This window comes from Elgaria multicarinata, chromosome 1 (genome assembly GCF_023053635.1).
Source record: "Elgaria multicarinata webbii isolate HBS135686 ecotype San Diego chromosome 1, rElgMul1.1.pri, whole genome shotgun sequence".
NCBI classification, from domain to species: Eukaryota; Metazoa; Chordata; class Lepidosauria; order Squamata; family Anguidae; genus Elgaria; species Elgaria multicarinata.
The window spans coordinates 67,949,670-67,962,074 of NC_086171.1; the positions used below are offsets into that span (position 1 = coordinate 67,949,670).

The 12,405-nt window shown below is 40.9% G+C and overlaps 1 protein-coding gene across 1 annotated transcript in view; it reads right to left on the reverse strand.

Annotated features, from left to right (window-relative positions):
* SEPTIN7 (septin 7) overlaps positions 1–12,405 on the reverse strand; it is a 203,186-nt gene that overhangs the window by 159,630 nt on the left and 31,151 nt on the right. The gene's annotated exons all lie outside the window — the stretch shown is intronic.

The following is a 12,405-nucleotide window of genomic DNA, read 5'->3' on the forward strand; positions in this document are numbered from 1 at the left end:
CGTAGCCCAATTGTGTTACCCTTTGCCTGTGATTAACTGGATGCACACAGCACAAAATTGTGTTGGCAGATTTCAGCTGAACAATATGAAAAGATTTTCAGCAATTTGAAAATACATTTGTATCCTAATAATAAATGACTTATTGAAAAATCCCACTGGCTTCAATGAAGCATCAAAGCAAGTCTGGTTGAAGATAGCAGTCACACCTTGATAGTTTATTTTAATACTGCATGCTGATATGGTTACTAATAGCACTATGGCAGTGGTGCAGGTCACCCGGTTTCACTGTGATCTGAATCTGCTTTAGCTACTCTTTTCCAATGAAAAACATCTATGTCTCTAGTTATCATTGGTACCTTTAAAATTTGGTTCTCGTGCCTGGGCTGAGTTACGTTGAGACAATATATGTGGGGAAAGGCTGGTCTCTACCTTCCCATTTGACTTTCTGGCCCAAAATGTTTCCAAGCAGCTGCAGTGAATCCTGTGCACCACAGCTATTACTGTAGGTGAGCAGAGTTTTCCAGGACAGTAGTGTAACTTTGTCAGGATCTTGGGTTGCACCTTTGGAAGTGTGTTACAGTAGATGCCAGAAATATTGTGAGAAGTGCTCTTCATTGTAATCTGCTGACTAAGCTATATTTTCGATGTTCCTGTAAATCAATGTATATCCTGGGAGCACTGTTCTACTCCATACAGAGTATAGAGTATTTCCTGTGGTATATTGTGGACAACTATTAAAGGTGATGACAAACTGGAAGACCAATAAAGATGGTAACGTCTTGATACCAATCATGAAAAAAGACTGGAATTATGGGGTATGTTTATCCCTGCAAAAAGGTGGAATGTAATGGTGGTGGTGACAATTTACCAATTCTTACAAAGATCTCAAATGAGAGAGAGTAAGCCTACCTGTGAATAGTAAACTCATTCTCAGAATGTGGATCCTCATGTAGCTCAAACAGTTTGATCAATGCACAAGCAGGAGTATTAGCAAGCTTGAGGAACCCCAAGGTTTGCAACACAACTATTTAGAACAAAAACCTGTGAGGGATGAAGAACTCCAAAATAGCCCAATGAGGACTGAGCATGCCCAGTGGACATGGCATGCTGACAACACGGGGGAAGAATACTTGGCATGGGGGCAGGAATTGAATGGAATATCTTGGAAGAAGGCATCTCTGGCTGACTGGAACCCTGAACAGGAGTGCAAAATTTGTTGATAGTTCCACGTGTGCTCCTTGTTCCTATTATCAAGAAGACACAATAAGAAGCTATGATGTGAAACTAGGGAATACACGGTTACACATCATTGGAATAAAGTGGATGGAGCGGTTTTGCACTCTTTGGAGGCTTTTACAAAAGATTTGGACAGTTTTGCAATGAATAGGATATAGAATGGATTATCCTTGGATTCCTCACACATTTAAATATGAATGTGATAAACACATGTATGAGCTGCCATGCAATGTGTATAAAGGTCTTCAGGTTCCAAATGGCCCTTTTTCAGCACTAAAACTGCATGTGACCCAGAGAATCCATGGTCAGTTTTCTCAAAATATTTTTCTTTACTTCAAAACAGCTGTAGTGAGCAACCTTCAGCTGCTGTTAGTCATGGGATAAAAGAAGGAAAATAGATACCTATATTGTATCTCTTTCTGCCCCAAGGCCAGTTACAGCTATATACACAGTTATTCGGTGTGTATAATATCGATCAAGGAAACAGTGCAGGGGGAAAGGGTTAACTGTACCCCTTTAGCACCATTTCCCCATTCAAATTAGTATGCCCACTTCACACACACACACCACTGTTTTGATCTCTTACCTATGCCACATCTAGGTTGGTCCTGTTGGAAGAGTAGTGAGACAGTTATATATGTTCATCGTATCACCCACTAGATGGTGCAATGTGCACACATTGCTAAGTAAAAAGTACATTTTAATTCTCTTTGAAAGGTTCCTCTTTTTGTCAATTTTTTCTCCTAAAGGTCAGAAGGGAGATGCATACTAATATCAGGTTTTGTGAATGGAGGGATCAGGAATGAGGCATAATACATTGAACACATTTTCACCAGTTTGTCCAGCCAGTTCAGTCGAAATAAATAAATTAGAACTATTTAATTTGGTTTTGAACTAAAATACTTTTTTAAATCTAAAAAAAATGCCTTTATCATTGATATCTTAGGAAAATAAAACTGGGCAGGATGGGAATAGTTAATTTTTGTTTTTCATGGGATACTTAAAAGGGAGTGGATATTGGGAAACCGTATTGTTTCATCCCCTTAGCTAGTACTACTTGGGTGGAGCATGTGTTTGAAAAGGGAGAACTCCATCTTCCCTTCACTGTGGCAAGGAACTATGGCTGGGTTCCCCAGCATGATGCCACAGGTCATCAATGTGGTACCAAGGGTCACTACTATGCTGACAGACCCTTCTTTTAGTGCCCACCAGGCTCCCTGCCCCTTCTGATTTTTAATTTATTTCTTTTTATTAAAGTATTTTTTATCTGGGAGGTTAGCATGCTGCAAAGTGAAAGGCCGCTCTTCAACATCATCTTTATTTGGGTTGAAAAGTGTGGCTTTGTGTTTTCAAGTCGACCCCACTTCTGCCTAGTATGGTTTTTGGGCAACCCCCTTTTCTTTTATTCTCATCAGTTTGCCTTCTGGGACTGGCCATGTGCACCATGGTAGCTATTTTATCAGTAGGCAAGCCCCTCACTGGAGGCCATTTTGTGAGAGCACCCACAATACTTTCAAAATTCCAAATGTGCAAGTTAAGGATCCCTGAATTATGGGTTGACCCAGTCATGTGGAACCTGCAGCCACCAACAGTCCTGCTCCAAGCTCTCTGCATGCGGTAAGTTTGCTCTTTGCTCTCAAAGGGTGGCAGAAAGTGAGTGAGAGAGAGGGAAAATGGAGTTGCAGAAAGGGAGGGAAAAAATTTTGTCAGAGAAAATAGATGACACGTTTGGTTTTGCCCCCCTACCCCATGATTGACTTTTCCCGTGAGTCAACAGCCCTTCATAGAGAAAGGCACTGGTGGTGTAAATGATGCAGAAGTGAAATAGGTTACTTCTAGAGTACACTGTTGATGTCAGGAAAGGCAAGTGTGCATTCACTCTTTGTTCTGCATGTTCTGAGATCTGCAAAGATAGCGCCAAATGGAATGGTGAACAAAAATCTACAGAGTCAATGACCCAGGCAGTAGTTTTATCTGACCCAAAGCCATCTATGCCCCAGCCTAATCAACATGAAGGCATGTAGTGAAGACTCCTTCTGTTTTTAGCATTCATCTGGCATACTCCACTTATTTTCATTAGGGGAGGTCAGGCTTCCATTAGGAAGAATAAATGGATACATCCTTCATCTCTCACTTGATCTAATTCCTTCTACCTTTTAGTTATTTTAATTTAATAACCTCTGATGTGTTAAACTTGAAGGATCAGTTGGAGAACTTGACTTACTGCTCCATTGATTACAGTTAGTGGCTGTACTTCTAATTCCACCTATCCTTGATAATAGAATCCCACCTTTGAACTTAATGTGTGGTATATATGCAGGAAGGAAGGCTCCTAGAAAATTGAGTTCAGGTTCCCTAGGTGATGATAATCTTTGGGCATCAACACCTCATTATTGTATCCAAACTGCAGTGCAAGCACTTCACAATGTTTAGGACAAACTTTAATTATTTGCCTTTTGTTTCTTTAATGGTTTTCTAGTGCCCCTAGCACATTTGTTAGAGAAGCTAGAAATTTTGATTTTGTTCTCAAGTCTGCAAAAAAGTACTAAGCAGATAGAAATGGTCCTTTCCCCCAGGTTATGGTCCTTTTTATCATCCAAGTTTAGGTTTCTCAGTCATAAATGATTTCAAGGAGAGTTTTGTCATTGTTCAGGAACTACTTACTTTAGTTCAGTTTCAGTTACAAAATGAAAACTACACTGACACTGCATTTGGCATGTATACAACCAAATTTCCAAATCCAGAGAAGTGTTATTGATTCTGAGAGGTTTGCAAAAAATAAAAATAAATTAATAAAAAAATCATGGCGTTATGTTCAGCCACTTATGCTGATTGGCAGTTGTAGAATCCTTACCTTTAAAAAGCGCAGCCATTTTTGGCGAGGCAGAAGAGCTTTTCAATTAAACATCAATTTCTTAAAGACCTCCAATCCAGGCAATGCAAATGGTCTTAAGACGATTGCAGAAGTGATGGAATCCTTGATCACAGACATAGATAAGGATAGACAAAGAAACACAAGAGACAAGAAGGATGTAAAAATGCCATCATGAACTCTTGTGTCTTGAGAGAACCTCTAATCTAATGAGAATGGATTTTGTCGAAGAGATTGTGCCAGTACAATTAATTATTCATGGCAGCGACATCATTAGGATTTCATTTTGTTTAAAGGCCTCTAAATGACTTAGAAAATTGGGTTAAGTTGAAGAAGAGTTTCAAGGAAAAGGATGGGGAAAGCTTTTCATTGTATTGACTTGGTCTAATATTTTCCGATATAGGAAATACACACATTATTCTTCAACTTTGAAAATTCCTACTTTCAATCTGAATGTAACATTTGATCGAGAGATCCAGGCAAAGCTGAATGTATGATGGATATTTGCTAAATAATTTGGGAAGTCTTAAAATTAAACTATTGCTATATTAAGCTCTGGAAATTTTTCTCATTTCATAGAGGTGGCTGGCTGTGTTTTTCTCAGTTAACATAGAGAGTATTTGGATCATATATGAGAGGCTAAATGATCAAATATAAATTCTAAGAATTATATCTTAAAGGACAAGTCTTCGCAGACACAGAGAGCCCATGGGTTATCTAACGTAAATGTAAACTAGTTCTAGTTATCCCTGCATGGCTCTTCAGGAATCATTGGGCTTGGGATTTGGAGTCCAGTTGTAGCATGGTTTTTATGCAAATATTTGTACATAGCTGTGCAGAGATTCCCAAAGAGTCATCCAGAGATAACTAGAACTAGTTTACATTTAGTGGAACTAAACTAAATACTCAAAGAATACATTCTGCATTTTGTCCATTTTGAAATCAAGCTTTCTTAAACTTATTGACAAGAAGCATTTTTTCCATAGCTACATACATAACCACACCATGAGAGTGATCAAGTGCACATGGCTATTCTGGATTTTATACAACTTCCATCAACGTATGACTATACACAACAGTTTGCGTATGATTCTCAGCCCTTCTAGCCATGCAGCTTAGGAGGGCAAACCTACTTAGTTCCAGTTGTAGAACTATCCTATTTTCTTTGAGACCTACTTCCCGGTGGATATATGCATAAACAAACATCAGGACTTAAGCATGGGTTGAACAACTGGAACTATCTCTAGCCTTCCTACTGTGTCCTGTGTGTAAAGAAAACGGGACTAATACAGGAAAGTATGTCACACTAGATCTGTGTGTAAATGGCCTTTTGAAATTCTCCACCCTATTTGTGAGCAGGGAAATTGAGGTAACCATCTTTTTTTTTTTTTTTTTTTGCTGAAAACCCCGAGGGAGAAGGAAACATTCTCCAACAGCTTCTTATGGGCTGAGGCTCACCATTAGCAGCGGCAGTAGTACAGCGTCTTTCCTTTTTCGTATGGCACTTTTTTTTTCTTTTCTTTTTGTCACTGCAAGTAGAAAGAGCAGCAATTTGTAGGCAGCTTGGCCACCACTGTGCATTAGTGGGGCTACTTACACATTCTCAAAAAAGAGGCAATGCATCACCATGAAAAGAGTACAAAAGAAAACAATTTGCATAATATTTGCATATAGGTGCAAATTGAGAAATCATGACTTTAATTTAAACAGAAATACAATGCATTTCACCACAGATGACCTGTGTGCCTAGTCTGCTGTTCAGGTGCTAACTGTTGATGGACAACTTCAAGGACCCTCCTGCTCTCCATCCTTATGGTTCTATAAACCAGACCTGGATTGAACAGTCCATCAAATAGAGGATACCTTCAAATAGAGGATTGTCCTCTACCAACTCTCCAAAATAGAGGAGTATTCTCTGTAAATTAGGACACCTGGCTACCCTATGTGTATCCTCACAATGCCCCCAAACTAGCATCACGCCAGGGCATCATGCGCGTGTGTGCGTGCATCTGAGGGTTAATTCATTTCATACATTTATTATATTTCCATACCCCCCTATAGCTGAAGCTCTCTTGGGAGTTAATGGCAAGTGCCACCAAAAATGATGGAGAATATTTGGAGAAAGTTTTATGAAGTGCCCTTTTTCATGTGTGTGTGTGTGTGTGTGTGTGTGTGTGTGTGTGTGTGTGTGTGTTTGTATCTGTGTGTTAAGCAAAAGAAAAAGCTCAGAAATTTTCTCAGAAAAATGTCCTCTGAGAAATTTTGGCTCAGCTCTGCCAATTCTTCACAAGGTCACACGGAAAAAAATATATACACATCTAGCATAGCCTGTTGAGTTGGCTTGAATATGGTTTATTGAACAATACCTACAAGCATACCTAGGTGTATACATAAGGATTCTCAGGACATAACTACACTACATATCAAAATGAGTTTCAAAACTGGCCCAGCTGTCATGGCTCCTCACCAAAGAGTCTTGGGAAATCTCTGTAGAAGTACTAGTTACATTCTCTTTATATAAAGATCTAGTATGAAGAGGAAACTTTCCTAGGCTGCATGAGGCCTAGCACTTCCTATTAGATGAGAGTGAGGCCCAGCGAGTAGTACATGTGTCTGCACAGGCATGTAAGGACAAAACAGGACACTGATTTGCATAATTTGTTCATATGATAATTTATAGAGAGAGATGCACATTTAGAAATAGTTATTATAATTTAAATAGAAATAAAATACGTTTCACTATACTGGGGAAGACAGTGACTAGGTAACCTTTGTGCCTTGCTAGGTTTGCTGTCCAGGTGCTGTTGATGGGCAACTTCAGGACCAGCTCTTCCTTCTGATGGCTCCAGACCTTTAAACTGGGCTTGGACTGGACAGCCCTTCAAACAGAAGATGCCTTCAAAATAGAGGAGTGTCCTTAGATCTCTACAGGTATGTTATGCTAGTTTGAGTGTTAAATATTGCTGTATTCCAGGAGAGAGATTTTTTTTACGGCCTGATGGTTAGCCTGGGAACCATTCTGGAGTCTGATTATTTAAAATGTCTGGCTTCTTCTCTCCCCCACCTCCATTTTTCCTCTATTGTTTGTTTATTCATTTCCTTGTAGTTCTCTCTGGCAATTCACGGACATCATTCAGGGACAGATTTAAACTGAAGCAGACAGTCTCCACTTCTGGCCTGCCCTTCTGACAGTTGGGTTTGTTTAAAATGGGCTGTTCGCAGAATGCATGGAATGACTGGAATGTATGTGTCTTTATTTTTCCATTTCATAGCATGTGTGCGGAGTGCTCCTATTAATGCGAGACACTCATGTGCCACCAGTGATGCTGAAGCCTCAGTTATGATTGGCCAGAGGTCTGTAAACTATTATCAATAGCACACTTATGGTGGCTTGGAAATTGGAATAACTGGTCAGCAGACCATGAGGCAACAGAGACTTTCTAATCATATATGGGCCTATGTAAATAAATAAAGCTTATATGTTGAGTTCTATGCCTGTGCTGAACATGGCATGACCTCCTTCAAAGGAGAACTTAATGGTGTGAACATGGGAGTCTGGTGTGCCAAAAGGTGGTGTGGGGGTGGTTACAGAGGGGAAGTGGCAAGCAGTGTGTGTGCTTTATCCCTCCCTCAGTGTCTTTTTTTCTTCTTCTTTTCAACAGCACCTTCTACGGTGACCAGGTGTCCTACTTCACAGAAGACAATCTTCTAGGTTGGAGAGCTGGTTTGCTATTTGAAGGTGTCCTCTGTTTGATGGGCTGTACAATCCCAGTCTGGTTTAAAGTCAAAGAACTACAAGGCTGGTTTTCTCGCTCATGGTGGTTTTTCTAGACAGACATGATGGGCTTTACCAGGTCATGCTGTCTTTTACTGATTCAGGAATTTTCTGACAATTGAGCATGTTTTAGGTATGTCTGCTTTCTGGATGTTGGTGTGGATGTATTTTGGTAGGCCCAGTTTCTGAAGGTTTTCTGTATAGTTTTTTGATGTGATGCTGGTAACTGATGTGACAAACAGGCTAATTGTGATCTTTTCCTGTTGCCATAGTTCTGGTGTATATTTTTCTCTCTTTTCCTCATCCTTTTGTACAGCATTTTTGTCATTAGATATTGCTATGTCGATGATGTGTGTTTTTCTTTTTTGTCTATAACTTATGTCTGGCTGGTTACAGGGTATTGTCTTGTCTGTATGAATTGTTCTGTCCCAGTATATTATGATCTGCATTTTCCAAGATTGTTTCAGGTGAATATGTATAGTATGGTGTAGGTTGTTTGATGAGGATGAATTTGATGGCCAGTTGTTGGTGAATTATTTTTGCAGCTGTATTGTGTTTGTCCGTATAGTCCATTCCTGCCAGAACATCACCATCATCACCATCATCATCATCGGTGTCCTCTCTTGTCCTCGTTTTTGGTGATGTGTTTCCTCTTTTTTGGCAATAAATGACCAGCTTAGCTCCTTCACCACCACCACCACCACTGCCATGACTCCTTTCCCCACTGCCTGGCTCAAAGATTAGCTTTCCCAGAGAAAACCTCTTAGAAGGGGAGAGGTTGCAGATGAAAACTGGGAGACATGAAAAGAGCTAAGATGCCCCTTTTTCTATGCCAACTCCCCTGCAAATGCCCTCAGCATTACTTTACAGAACAGAAACTCTAGTTTAGACATTGCTACAGTTTAGACCTAAATTGACTAAAAATGACTAAGTCTAATTGCTGGCATTATGCTTAAAAATCTGGCCTGTTATCATTCTGGTTAATAAAGGTTTTGCAGTGTTAAGTGATAGCTCAAACAAACAGCAAATGAGGAGGTAAAACCACTGTGGCATGGTACTAGTTCAGAATCCAGCTTGCAGACTGAAATCCTGCATCCTTATTGGGGTTTTTTCTTGTTTCTTTGCAGGTTTACAATGGGCCTTTTTAGATGGCAGACATGTGATTTGAAATTGAAAACTTCCTTTCTCAGCAATGCTCTATATATTCAATGAAACAGCATCATAGCGCAATGCCAGCATTACACATAGCCCATATGCTGCATTAACTTTCAACTTATCGCCAATCTTTTAAAAAGTGGGATAAAGCTCAAAAAGTGCGGGAGGTGCTCTGGAGATTAACGACTGTGTAAAGGACCTTCAAACTTCTGTGAGTGGCCCTTCATGTGCTCATGTAGAAATGCTCAGTGATTGCATGAGTGAAAGCTTCCCCATTCTGTGGCAGTGGGGTGGGGGAAAGAGTTCCTTACGTCAGGGCCAGCCGAAGATATTTTGCTGCTTGAGGTGAAGGACAAAATGGTGTCCCTTCCCCTATTCCATCTAAAGAAGCTCACTGGGCTTCTAGTTGAATATTGTTCAATACTGGTCATGATCCATCATCTTCCACCTTACCTAAGGAAAGCAGGCCAATTTAGAGTGTACAGGACACGTGACACATGCAGCTCTGGCCTCTAACAGAGGGGAATGGCTGACGCGGGCTCAGGAGGAACACCCAGAGGCAGCTCCTGCCAGCCCCTAACACCTGCCGCTTGAAGCAGTTGCCTCTCTCTACCTACCTTACACATCGGAAATTAGGAAGCAGAAGACTTTAGAATCCTTCTCTGAATATGTGTGGTAAAGGCTAGGAACAGTACTACTTCCTTAGCTGCTGCTTGTGGGGCTCCCTATGTTGAGAGGGGGAGCAAGGCGAGGGATACCCACCCCCCTTGTGTGAGGACTTTCTCATACTCATTGAACACATGGCCAGCGGGCAGGGCAGACACGCACAACCACGCCCCCCTCCTTTCACCGCATGAGAGGCGCTTGTTTGCCTACTCCTTGTATGAAGTACATTTGCAAAGTGGGGGAGAAAATAAGATATTCTGGTTGGGTAGTGGATTTCTTTCTTTCCTGACGGTACTATAATTGTTATTATTTTTTATTTCAATATGTTCAATGGTTCAAAGACAACATTCTTCTTGGCCTCTGTTTTTCTGTGCTGGCCATCCCTCCTCAACATTCTCTTTGTTTTATTAATGAAAGACGTTGACGTATGTATTTGGACATACATCTACAAATACTCTGAAATTTTGTATGTTGTTGTTCTCGCTTATCACGTACCATTGATGGGATTCCTTTAGACTTGTTTGTACGTTTTACAGCTAAATGTTTGGCGCTCAGAAATAATCCTTGCCCTTGAAGCTGAATGCTTGGCTTTCAACACCACTTCCTCCATACCAAGGGGAGGGTGGGATTCCCAGCCCCGGGCTGATTTCACAGCTCTCAATTGAAACAAAATACAATGTCCAGGGACAAGGCCCATCCTCCATGGGCATTGGTAGGAAATGTTTTCCATGTTAGCTCAGCTTGTGGCCACACTAGGAGAATTTGTTTTCACACCAAAGAGATGACTGATTTCTCTGTTTAGGGGTGAACGGGGGGAGGAAAATGTATGACTGATGGGCACATGTGGAAAATCCTGCCTTGGAAGAGGCTCTGATCAAGGGCCCTGATGCTGAAAAGTAGTAAAGCACTTGTGATATACCATTTCCAAAACTCACGTTGCCCTTTCTTATCTGTTATCATAAGAATTTGTTTAAAGGTATTTGTCACAATCCATCTTTAGTCCTGCACAACTAGTAATAAACCCCCCTGGATGGGAATATCTGCACTCCATACTCACTGAAAGATTTATCCGGCCAGCGTGCTGGGTGGGATGAGCTTCACGTTGCAGAAACAAATGCGCTTCTTAGTCTATAGCGTCTGTGCATGGGTAAGGCAATTCTAGTAAGGCAATTCTTCTACTGTTACTTTCTACTGTTAGTTTTTCCCTACCCTGTGCCTGCTTACCCTACCCTGTACCTGTTTGCATTCTCTTCCCCTCCTTATTGTTTTACTATGATTTTATTAGATTGTAAGCCTATGCGGCAGGGTCTTGCTATTTACTGTTTTACTCTGTACAGCACCATGTACATTGATGGTGCTATATAAATAAATAAATAAATAATAATAATAATAATAATAATAATAATAATAATAATAATAATAATAATAATAGTATCCCGTTCTCCTTTGCTGAATCAGGGCAAGCTGAACAAAGCTTTCCACCTGTTTGCATTATATGTATGCTGTAATATATGCAACCTGACATACTGACCATTCAGATGATACACTATTAAGCCACAGTGGTTAAGCATTTTGAGCTAAACATGATGGCTTAGCATGTCATGTGAACCATTCCTAACTATGGCAGCTACGTAACCATGGTTTAAAAACGCTCACTAAACATTTGCTGCAAAAGGTTTAGCAGGCTAACCATTTTGTCTGAACAGGCCCATAGTGTTGGTCAAGCTTGTCAAGTTTATTGGTTTGGTTTCTAGAGGCAATTTAACTGAGCTGATGGAATTGACACCAGTTTCGGACTACTGAAAAATATGACATTATTGATTACAGTTCAATTAGAAGTGTGGATCAAATTTCTGGATAAAATGTACAGGCTGTTTGGGAATTATTGCTTTAGACCTAGTTTTCATATCCAAAATTTTAATTCAAGTTATGTTCCCAACTCTAAAAACTGTATTAGCAGGACTGTATGTACTTTGTTTGAAAGACATAAAAATTCTGCATTGAGAAATGGTGGATTCTGTGTTTTGTATAAGTTATGCAAATGAAACCTATTTTGCATAATTCTGCATGTTTAAAAATGTTTTGGATAATATAGACTGGGGGGATGCTTTGATGGCACCGGGTTGCCCCTGCTTTTCAGGGGGAAAACGTGCTTTTGCGGTTGCAGGGTAGCGTCAGGTAATCCCGATGCCGGAGGCAGTGCCGGCTTTCCAGCAGCCATTTAGCTCTCAGGCCTGCCCCCTCCCCCTTCCCCAGCTTCTGGAGACTAATGGGAGGGTGCCTTCTGTCTGCGGTGAGGACAGATGGCAGAAGAGCTGTGGTGACCTTGCTCCAGCAGGAAAAGTTGGGTTAAGTCTCCGACGTTTCTGCTAGGCATGTGCTCCGCTCCTATTAGAAGCGCAGAAGCAGGAGCGAATTGGCCTGCTCCGCCTTGCCCAGAGGCGGAGTAGAAGCGGACCGCGGACCCCTAGAAGCAAGGCGAAGAGAAGCGGCCATTTTTCGGAGCTCCTTTTTCAGGCGGACCGCTCCGATCGCCATCTTGAAACATTTCGCCCATAGATAACTGGGTTGTTTTTGAAGCTATCGTTCTGAAAATTCTTGTGCTTAGACAGTCGTGGATGGGGGTCATTTTGAGACTACTCTCACCTCTCTGCGTCGTGCGGGTCGCGTGCTATATATTTTTTAAAATCAGGTCAACAAA